This window comes from Amphiprion ocellaris, chromosome 2 (genome assembly GCF_022539595.1).
Source record: "Amphiprion ocellaris isolate individual 3 ecotype Okinawa chromosome 2, ASM2253959v1, whole genome shotgun sequence".
Taxonomy (NCBI): domain Eukaryota; kingdom Metazoa; phylum Chordata; class Actinopteri; family Pomacentridae; genus Amphiprion; species Amphiprion ocellaris.
The window spans coordinates 32685762-32698161 of NC_072767.1; positions in this window are offsets into that span (position 1 = coordinate 32685762).

Sequence of the window (12400 nt, forward strand, 5' to 3'; positions counted from 1 at the left end):
TCCTGTGACTTCAAGTTAAGATGAAATGTTGCTAGAAGGACATGAACAGAAGGCTTTTCCAGGTATATGTCTGAGCAATTAGAAATTAACATGTAGAATACAGTTATTTTGATGAAGTATAAAGACTTGCACAGCAGGTTTTATCAGGTATGTCTGAGCTTCACTAAGGACTTCCACCGGTGTGTCTGTGTCTCTACCTGCTCTGGTTTGTTTGTTTCAGGAAGTCTGACCAATAATCAGCTCTTTCTGAACAATCAGTCATACCTGACAGGTTTTTAATCCCCTCAGTCTGGCCGTTGTTTTGCAGCTGTTACATTTTTACTCACTGTGGGTTCATTTTTCACTGCATTATAAAATCTTGCACCTCTGTTTAAACAGCACTGCCATGAAAAGAAGCAGAGAAAACTCAAAAATGTCTTGTCCTCTTTAACACAGATGTAAGATCATACCTCATTTTTTTAAAAGTTTGATTGAAAAAGCTCAATTATTTTTTAAAAAGGTGACTCTACAAAACTATAGCTATGTTGTGCTTACAGTTTGTTTTCATACATTTCCTCTTTGCTAAGTGTAAACGCTGAGAAGAGCAAAATTTGTAGTTTTTTCACAATGTGGTTTCTGAAAACAGTTTATTTTTCACAACCTTTTAAATGAAATACGTAGAATAAAGTTATTTGGATGAGATGTCATGATGTGAAGGTTAAATGTCCCAGTGGAACTAAAGGTCACACATTATTCATTAATGACTGTCAAAAAGTCTGAAATTTTCCAATTCTCTCTCTGTTTTCACATTTTCTGGCTCAGATAAATTGTGTAATTTTGGCAATTTTGAAAAGAGAACGTCTTTAAAACTTGCCATCTGGTTTTGAGGTTCAGATATAAAGCACAGTTGTCCAAATTTATTTCCCTGTCCATGTGTCTTCTGCCTGAACCAGGGTTCTAACAACTTCATACATGCAAGTGATACCTCAGCACCAAGGGAAGCATGTCATGTGGTTAATTACCAAAAATCCCTGCTGCTGTAGCTGCAGAACCCTGCGGCCTTATACCTTAGAGTTCATAAAAAGATTTAGTACGTCTCAATACGTAGTATGTCAAATGCCAAAAATACCAGGATGTCTTCCTGCATCCGGTCACATTTTACAGTCAGAGAGCCAGGGTGCTTTTCTGGCAGTTCTGACCCACGATCCTCTGCACAGCGGTCGGTACATCACAAAGTCACAGTATCGGAGCGAGCTTGAGCTGCTGACAGCGTACAGACAGATGACAGCTCAGTTTGAAATAGAGACTGCGATTAATGTATGTGCAAAGCTTAAGGCACAATATTATGACAAAGTATGTCCCAATCGTGTTCATACTGCATGCAACAAGAAGTACTTTGTAAGGGCAGCTGCAGTCTCTAGTGAAAGTTAAAAGGAAATGTCTGTGATTTGGAATGCAGGGAATGTGACAGAGGTCATGTGTCTCCAGGAAACCCCACTAATATTACTCACCGCCAGCGAAACTCCCGATGATGTAACATCCAGTAAAGTGCACAAGTTTCACGTTTCTGCTCTCATGCTGATGCTTGTTTTGTTGAAAGTCTAAAAAGAAGTTTCTCACAGTTTGTTGAGCTTATGTAAGACAAAATGAGAGTGGATACAGACAAAGCTGAAAATACACTGCCTTGCTCAAAGGCAGCAGTTAAGATTAAATGTGTTACTTGCCACCCTTAATTCATCAACTCCAATCTGGCTTTCATCCTCCTCCCATTAGGCCCACATATCAAAGCAATCATTTTTTTTGGCTACTTTTCAATGCCAGTCTCAGTCTGAGCTCAAGGCCAAAGTTCTGCTCAGATGAGTCAGAAACATCATAATTTCTGATGAACTGTACGATATATGATCGCTGCTTCCTGCCGCTCGGCTGGGCCAAGTGGGAGCAGTCAGTGTGTCCAGGGTGACACAGTATGTCACAGAGAAACAGTGTGGATTGGTAACGACACATGCCAGGAGGCCTTGTCTGTTTTACAGTCAGAGGTGATGTGAGAAAGATGAGACAGAATCAGGCTGGCAAGAGAGGGAAGAAAGAGAACAAAGGCATGTTGACATAAACAACTATTCAGAAGTGTACAGCGAAGATGAGGCTTTATATTTACCATAATGCATCTGCTGTCATTTAATTAATAAGCAGAAGTTGGCTGCTGAGTTTGAATACATGTTAAACATGTTGTAATCACGCATGTCGAACATGAATCTGCTCCCTGTGGTGCTGTCGGATCATCACTGGAGCAACACTGCCACTCAGTGGTCGGATCATCTCTCCTTCTGGATGAGACTCCATCCGAGGTGAAGCAGCACTCATGCAGCTCTTAGCCCTGTGTGATATTTGCACCATAACTGAACTCATGAGTATCAATTGAGGATTAGCACCGTGGGGGAAAAAACACTTTGCATGCTTAAATCTGGGGCATGGGGAAGAATTTATTTTGAGGAGGGCGGGTCTTATTTGCACGGTTTGTAGCCCCCCATCTGCTGTTATGATTTAATAGCATGCTATCTATTATTACCCAAGTGGTATTTACACAAACTTGCCCCACAATATCTGCAGAGCCTAATGTTGCTCTCCAACTTTGCAGTTTCCAACTCAACTCTAGTTTGGTTTCAGCCTCAGGATCTGTGCAAACATTTTAGATGAAGTAAAAATACTCTTGTGCATCTCATTGTCTCATTGATTCAGCGTCTTGTTTTTCACTGTCCTGGTGTTCAGCTGTAAGAAAAAAAGATTCACATATCTAAGAAAACTTTTCTTGCAGGTGATGGACCAAATGATGAATCTTCTTCATGCACTTTTGGGTAAATTTTTCATTGCCATATGAAGTCCTGCACCTCTGTGGAAAGAGCACAATCATGGCTAGAAATAGAAAGAAATGTCTTATCTGCAGTATGACACAAGTGTGACACCATAAATCAAAAATGGGGGAAGCAACTGAAATCAAACTACAAACTAAAGATGTTTTACTCTTCCCTTTTTTAATTTGTTTCCAAACTTGTTTCCCCACTGTGGTATTTAAACACAGCCTGCAGTTCAGCTGAATCCGTTTTGGTAATGGGACTCCTGGTTGCAGCTGAATCTCTAATTGCTTCTCGGTTGCACACTGAAGCACATAATTGGTAGGTTTTTTTAACAGTCGTTGAAAACTATTCGATTTTGGTGGAAAAAAAAGTCAAAATTGCACAATTACAAGTTGAAACGACATATTGCACATTTCATTCAAGATCCAGTGGAGAGTTGCTAAGGATTCTTTCTGTTTTTATAGTTTCTGGTTCTGATTAACAGTGGGATTTCTACAAGATCACATGACTTTCAAACCCTCCAGTGGGTTTTAATGTTCAGAGGGGATAATATGTCAGTGCTGTAGATACAGAAACATACCTTTATATTTGAATGTTCAAGGTCTGTGTTTGTGAACTTCCACTGGATTTTTGAGTCGGTCCGTTGTATACTCCTTCTGTGCTAAACAGTTCATGCTGCACTTTACCAATGTAACTCAACAAGCTGACATTTGGTGACGTAAATCATGATTGTTCACTTTAATGGGAGCAGTTTCCTGTACTGTAAAGGAGTGGCATTTTTAAGTGAAGTTAAATGTGTGCATTTCTGTTGTTCTGTAACCACACTGTCGTGCTGCTCTACACCTTGGCTTGATTAACATGTTGGCTCTGACCACTCTGTACGTTGTGTTCCTATGCTTCAGCATTACCTTGTTCCACCTTTGATGAAATTTGATTAAGCTCAAATTAATATAGGAATATGCAGTCGATATGCAAAACACTCTGCAAAATGGAGTTGAATGACCTGCCTTGTCAACTTATAGACTCAGTCATTTGGATGTTCTTATTTAGAATATTTATATTCATGTTCTGCTTCCTTTCAATCAACAGATTTATATCATCCAAAACGGTAGAAAAAGGAAAAAAATGTATTGCTCTACCTTTTTCTAAGAAGTCAGACTGAATCAGGGAAAAGGGCGTTTAAGTACAATGTTCCCTTTTGCATTAAATCACATAAAAATAGCCTGATACTCAAGCTCATTTAACTAAATTAATTCAAAGTGACTTCATGTGTCTTGGAGGCAGACACATTTAGATTCTGACATGTTATGATTGGCTCAAAGTGGCCCTGCTTAATCATCAACATTGATGACCTGTGACATATTTTGACAGTTTTATGATACTGTACACACTGTACTGTGCACTCTTTATGTAAAGCTTAGTTTTATGTTGGTAACCTGTTCATTTGTGCTACTGCCTCTGTTAGTCAGGATGCTCTTGCAAGATAGATTCTTCATCACGTTACACTTTAACTGTTGAAGGTGAAAAAAATTGATTTTTCAAAAGCCGGCCACAAGATAATGCATTAAATGAAGGGTCTCCCTAAAAGCTCCAAATAGTCCAACCAAATGATATCAAACATTGCAATCTTTTTTGACCATTAAGTAATTCAGATTGGAAAACTAGGATTTTTAATGTGTAACCTTCAGGGGTTACTGCAAAAACACTTCACTTGACCTACTTACTTTTGTTTGTTACCTGAGGCTTTGAGCTGTACGTTTGAAAAAACTAAACACGCCTACGTAATTTCTTTGTGTCTAAAAATAAATAAAATGTCATGAATTCCATTTTACAGCCCAGGCTGTACTGAAAAGGTTACTTAATTGAATGTAATTATACTGAATTTAGCCCAGTTTTATGTAGATGACCCAAGGCACCAGTAAAATGTAAACAGTGACCAGGAGAGTTAAAACACCGTATCTGACTGACATCCCAAACATCCCGGTAAAGCGAAACATTTTAAAATCTCACCTAACTTAGTTTAATTAAAAATTTTTTTTTTGCTAATATGTTATGTGCATTAGGTGGAGCCAGGAGGCGGTTAGCTAAGCTAAGCTAAGCTAGCTAGCCATGAACACTGGAAGCAGGAGGGAACCGCTAGCTTGGCTCTGTTTAAAGGTGAAACATTTTCTCAACGTTACGTTTCCACAAACTAGTGCTGCATTAACACATAGTGAGAAAAACACCGAGACGTTCCATCAGTCGAGTGCGTTTGCCAACAGTGCTAAAGACTGTCACCGTCAATGCAAGCCTTTCAGCCACAACAGTGAGCTTAAATGAGCTGTTTTTGCTATTTTATGCGGAATGGTTTGTTATCAAGTGAAACGAAGCATAAACGTTTTGTAGCTCTTTAAGCCAAGTTATTTGTATTTGTGTAAATACTGTTTTATTTGCGTTTTACTGCCAGTAATGTTGACTTTGCTGCCATTCAGTGCTATTTTCTTTTTCACCAACAGGAAGCTACTGCAGCTGTTTCTGCCTCCAGCTCAGGACTACAGAGGCGCTTCAGACTTGGCTGCTCATTATTAAAGTAAATTGTGCTATGGTGAATGTTACAACAGTGATGACAACAACAAGTTCTCGAGCCCACAAAAAATACTTTACATCAAGCAAACATCAAACAATTAGAAATTTTTAAATCGAATTAACTGTACAAGATTTTTCACAAGTTCCCACAGATGTTACCAATAGTGAAAAAACACTATAGATATTTTACTACTTACATTTTTAATTGGCTTCCATCTGTGTCTTGCATCTGCTCTGTGCGTGTAAACACTGCCTGCAGTTCAGCCAAATATTTCTTGTATTTTTGGTATGGGGCTTTTGGCTGCAGTGGTAAACAGTGCTGAGGGTTTATTTTTGACAATTTTTTAAATGAGACAAGTTTAATAAAGTGATTTTGATCCAGTTCTGTACTTTTCAGCTTAGATTTGGTTTAATTTTTTCTAGCTGGAACCACATGTCACTAAAGGACATTCAGAAAGTTTGTTTGTTTGTTGTTGTTGTGATAAATGGTATCCTTTTGCTGATTTTTTAAAAAGATAACATGCCATTCAAACCCGCCGGCGGGTTCTGGGGTTCAGAGAGTTAAACAAAATGAACTTCTGAAATATAGTTTTGTTTTCCTACTTGCTGTTTTTAAAGCATGTGTACTCCAAGCTGCTCTCAGCTGCAGTCCTACATGTCATCTTTTAACCCCAAATGAGAGTCTCTGAACCGCGTGAAACTTTGTCTTACATCTGGACTGAGCGGGTCAGGACTTGAACCTTTTATCTTTGAGAAATGACCGGCACCCGTCAGACTGATTTATGACTGTGAGATCACTTTCAGGCTCACCAGGCACCAGACGGACCATCACCAAACTCTCCATCACTGACCTCAAACGTCCTCGTGAACCGTACCTGACAGGTCGGGCCTCGGCCTGCTTGGCCAAGGTCAAGTGAAACAGTTGTCTGCAGTCATCTGGAAGTGGAGCCTGGAGGCGGTAAACACTGTGGTCAGCTTGCGGTCAGTATGTGCAGCTCTCCCACGCCACATCATCGTCAACCCAAGACAACATACAGCGGTCCTCACATGCACTTTACTGTCCGACTGCATTAAGTGTAGTTCAACTGAAATGCAAAAGTTAACTCCCGACTAAACGTGTAAGAGTAGCTGTGACTGAGTCAAAAAAAGGTGAAATGTGACCTAATATTGCTTTGCATATTCAAATCGTGCAGCTCATACACAACAAAGCACCTATATTTTTTTGTGTCTTTTCTGTTATCCGTCATCAGAGATCAAATATGAAGAAAGGCCTCTGTGTGGCTATTTACAGCGCTGGGTGAAATTATAGTCATCGGTGGAGCTTTTTGCTGAGCTAAAACATTGAAGGTTAGGAGTTTTCCAGCTCATCAGGCTTCTGCTGAGTTAATGAACCCTCGTGGCCCAGCCCCCCCCAACTCTGGTCTGAGCATTACTCACGGGCGAAGCAAAGGAAAAAAAAAAGAAAAGAAGAAGCTACCAGTGTTGTTACGCCTCAGCAAGCCTCTGCACACATACACATGACATGATCATGACTGTGGAACTTACGGGGTCACGGAGGTCGATGCAACATCTGCTGATCCCGTGTGATATCTCAGGAGAGTTAAATCAGGCTTCACTGTGATATGGATAAACAAACACAAACGTGCTGGGACATAATTGAATTACTTCCATCCACCAAGAACATTGAAGATGAAGGGTGGATGCCCCTGGACATGTTTGTGTGTGTGTAGTTAAGCTGCAAAGTCAACTGATGTCATCTGGCAGAGGACTCTCTGGCCCAGATTCACAGGACTTACATGGGTTTTCAGAAGTGGACGGCATGCCAATCATGGAGGAAATTACTTTAGTTTATCATTTCTGTCAGTATTTCTTGTGTATATTATACTAAACCTGCCTTAGCAGATGAGGAAAATGTAATAAAAAGGACCAAATGTATTAATACACTTTAAAGCAATATTGGGTGCATTTACATGGATTTGGGTTTTTGAAGTGTCTCGTTTTTGCATTGGCAGTTAAAAAATTATTTCCTGCTTTCAGAAACCTGGATAAGCTCTTACCCTGTTTTTGAGTAACCCTAAAACGTTAGCTGTAGTACCCCAAAAGAAACCAGGATGCGTGTAATCCCAGTTTCTGACCATTGAACAGGTGTAGCTTCAGCCAGGTGATGCATCTTTTGTCCCAATAATCTAGTTGGTCCTTGTACTGTTTCTTCTTGTCTCACAGAAGTTATATGTCATACAGCGAGTAAAATGATGCTATCTTCATATAGAATTTTTCTCTCTACTCTGGGCTCCTGAGTCATGTTGACCCTTATCTCAGTATTTTAGGTGTTGCATTGGAAAAAGGCAATGGAAACGTTAAAAAAAAAAACAAAAAAACAATTTTGCGGAAAAGTTTTTTACACTTGCTTGAGGTATTTTAAGTGAGTTGGTGAGCTAGTCTGCATAATTAAAGGTGGAAACACATTTTTAAAATAAGCTCTGATGTTGCTAAAATTTGACTTAGATGACTGTTTGGCTGTTTTCACATATTTTGTTGTCTTTGCTAAGTTAGCAAGCACAAAGGAGTACCTTATCGAGAAAACCGAAAACTCAGATTCTGCATAGATGTTGCCATGTTTGCTTGTTAAGCTGAATAAAATTACAGATTTTTCTGGGCCTGAACATTATTGCAAACATTTCAGTTAACATAAGTGCACAGTCTCGAATGTTTCATATTATACCTTTAACAACTGAAACTACATTTTCCATTTCCTGCCTTTCAGATTTGTATCTGCATCTTGCTTCTTTTCCACAGCGACAGCGCTATGCTCTTGGGTGTTGTTGTATTTAGACCCATTTGCTGCTACAGAATGATGAACAAAACATGACTTCTTAGAAACAAAGCTGAAATAATAAAAGTAGTGGCTGTAAACTTACAGTGATGTTACAGTATCTGTCATCGTCCATATGTGTCATTCTCTGACCTCTTCCCCTTTCACATTACACATAACAGTTCGATCCATTATTTAACAAAGTATATAACGACTTTAAATAATGACAGTACCTCCGTGACAGAAGATGAGGGATAATTTTTGTACAGGTTTTTGTATTGTATCTACATTACATTCTTTCCATCATACATTACTCCAGTAAATATACACAAAACCATCTGAGACAGGCCTGAACATAATATTTAGTTACTGCTGAACATTAACTGCACTTAGCTACAAAGTAGAACACATGCTGCACTACTCACTGTGCCATTATAATGCACTGCATGCAGCGCTGTTTCAACTAAAACATCCACCGGAAATATGACATGTATTATTTAACCTATTATTAATTCATGGTCAGCTCCAGCGCTGATAAACATGTATGTCTTTGGAGGAGACCCCAAAAAAACTGCAAGCAGAGGCTGAATCAGAAACTTAAGGAGATGTATAGTTGTGCCAAATGAAATGCTCACAGCTTGGCAGCAGTGAATGTTTCCAGGTATGCAGTGTTGATTACTTGGCCTAGATACAACAATATGGTTTATTCTTATCCTCGCTCCTCTGTGTGATGTGATGCGTTGTGGGGCAAAGGGTTTCTAAGTTCACTGGTTTATGTAAAGCGTGTTGCTGCAGAAATCCCATGATACATTTCCTTAAAACCACCACCAGGTCTGTGATTCAATTACGCTTTTAGCTTTGCAGTTATCACAGAATCAAAAAAAGAGGAACACACCATTGCTTCTATTTGAAATTTCAGAAAATGCATTATTAACCCATCACTGAAGCAAAGAAGCACTGGATTGATTAGACGTAATTACTTGACTACACACAGAAAAAAAAAATACCAAATGAAAGCTACTGGCCATTCACACAACACTAAAGAGCATGAAAATCTCAGCCTGCAGTCCGTGGGAGTAGCTAAGCAACCGTGCAGAAAGGACGCCTTTAGAAATCTGTCTACATTTCTTTGACGGCTGCAGATTACGACTGGATTGGTTTTAAACTGCCGACAAGACGCTGGAAGAGCTCCCTGACAGAGTTGTGATTGAGAATGAGTGGCCTGAACAGTATGCCGTGTCAGAAGACATTAGCGCTCACTCAGACTGATGTTTAAATGGTGATGCTATTCAAGGATTTGTGGGAGGAAAAAGTCTTTTTCGCTTTCAGTGATCTGGTTCATCCCACAATTGCTTGATTGTGTTATTGTCCGGCTGAATCATGAATGCCATTCACTGGTATTTTAGGAAAATGTCAAGACAGGAACATACGCTTGAGAGGGGGGATTCAAAGCAGGCTAAATCTTTCATAGGCAGTAGAAACGGTGTGTTACAAAAGGCTGCAGATTTTTCGAGCAGCAGTCAAGTTTTCCACCAGCTTAAAATACAAGTGAAGCAACAACTCTTAAGATGTAACATTATTTTCATCAAGAGTTGATACATAAGTCTTGATCCTGGGATTGAAACCACTGACAGGGAAGAATGTAGCTTTGTTCAGAATGTTCTGTAGAGGATGGACATATTTGTTGTGGAGAATCTGTGGATGCACCTCCAGGACATTTTGCGAGTCAGACATTCTGGTGAATCTTTGCATCAGTTTCTGCTACTTTGGCATCAGTTTATGGTGGAAATGTGTTCATTTATGTGAGGGAAAATGCAAACTTCTGGATCGAGGTTATAGTTAAAATGTCATAGAATATAATGCAATAAGAATCTCAGGGTTTCTGTACTGTTTTCAAATATTTACTCTCCTGTAGATCAACTTTTCTCATTTAATATCATCCCTGCTGAGTCAACGCACGAGTTACTCTTCTGTCCTCTTTCATGTATACTGTCTCCTCTTTAAATTTGCATGTGGCACCTAAAAGTTTTCTGCTTCTTTCATGTTTGTACTGTGGGGGACAAATACACACTTTCTAAATACTGAGGATGATGTATCCCCTCCACAACCCTTGAAATCTACACCTGTGCAGCAGAGCAAAGGAGAACCCAAGCTGATAATGAACCTTACCACCATATTTAAAGTGTTTGTGCATTATAAATTTAAACGATAAGTTTTTGCCTGGATGTGAGCTTCAACTTTGACAGTTATAAATGCCACAATGATAGAAGTTAATTTTTATTTCATCAGTTCTTGAACCTCTTAACTGTGACAAATATCTGTCCTGAGCTACAGCTTGTTGCTAACTTTGTCTTCTTGTTGTTTAGTTTGTTGCTTTGCAGGTAACTGTTGTCGTCAAAATGCTTCCAGATTTCACTTCTAGAAAGGACACAAAACTATAGTCACCAAAACTTTCAAATAGAAAAAAATGCGTATTTACATGTTTTGAATAAACCGTGATTTTTCTATCAATAATATCAAAGCATTGTCATTATACTTGTTGAATGTTTTGCATAGGTATAGATTTCTAATCAATATTTAGTCCTAAATGTGCAGAAAGTTTTCATCATGAGCTTTGTTAAAGTCTTTTTTTTTTTTTTTTTAGATTTATTCAAATGACATGAAAAGGTGCCACATGCAAATTTAAAGAGGTTACTTCCCCCAACAAAATACACAAAAGAGAACAGAAGAGTAAATCATGTGTGTTGAAGCAGCAGGGAAAATATAAAAGAAGAAAACTTGATCTACAGGAGAATAAATATTTCAAAGCAGCACAGAATGTCTGAGAGCCTTCTGCATTATATTCCATTATATTTTGAACTGTCACCTGGTTCCTGAATTTTGTGTTTTCCTTTACATGAATAAAAATATCTCCATCATAAATTGATGCAGAGAAGGAACAAAGTGGAAAACAAAGTGCATAAAAATTCACCAGAATGTAAAGTGTATGACGCACAAAGGTTCCCAGAGGAGGACGCCCAGACCTCCTGCTTAATGTGTCCCCCACTGATATTCAAATGAAAGTAATGCACATGTCCCCATGAAACCATTTCAACTTTGTCATTCCAAACACTTCCAGTGTAAGTCTCATATAGAGGGGTTGCTATCCCTAAATCCAGCTTTAAAATATTATTTATATTTAAGTTTATATTCAGGTTTTTTCCCATCTCAAAATGGGCCTTTGAGGACAAACACTAAGCATGGTCAATCTGCAGTATTGCCCGGGTGACCCCAACTTTTGAACAGTAGTGTATGTTAAATCTAAATAAAAATTATTTAAATTGTAATTATCTAATGAGCTTTGTCAACAATAAAAAACCCAAAACACAGCTTTAGCACTGGTTCCAGATTTAATCAAGTGAGGGTCACATAATAAAGCTTATTATAGTGTATATGGATTCTCATGTATTTCTGTGTGGCTGTATTGTCTGCATCAGTTAATGATATGAATGAGATTTAAGATAAGAGTGAAATGACTACATGGCCGATAGATACTGGCTAAAAAAAACTCCCTATAAAACTGTCTGGCTCTGCCTCTGTGTGTTGCTTTTAACCCTCCTGTTGTCTTCATTTACGGACGCCAAAAAATATTGTTTCCTTGTCTGAAAAAAATCTAAAAATTCTGCAAAAAAATTCCCCAAATTTCTGAAAATTTGCAAAACCTTCAGGAAGAAAATTCCTTAAAAGTTTCCCTTAAAAGTTTTATTATAAAAAAAATCCCCCAAATTTGGCAAGAAAACATTTTCAAAAAATGAGTAAAAATCTTTCAAAAAAAAATCCTAAAAATATCTAAAATGATTACATATATATCAGTAAAACTTCTAATATTTTGTTTAAGAACATTCACATAAAAATCTACCAAAATCCAGCGAAATTCGCTGCATTTTGGTTGATTTTTTTTGTGAATGTTCTGAAGAAACATTTTTAACATTTCTTTTTTTCCACCAAAAAATATTCAAAGATTTCCCAAAAATGTTGAAAATGTGGACATCAGAAATTTCACTGTGAAAATACATATTTTTTCCCCCACATTTTCAAACTTTAAAATGGGTCAATTTTGACCCGCAGGACGACACAAGGGTTAAAGGGGTGCCAACATTTCTGCCCCCTGACAGGTAAATCCAGCCATGCAACTTAGGGAGTCACCAAAGGA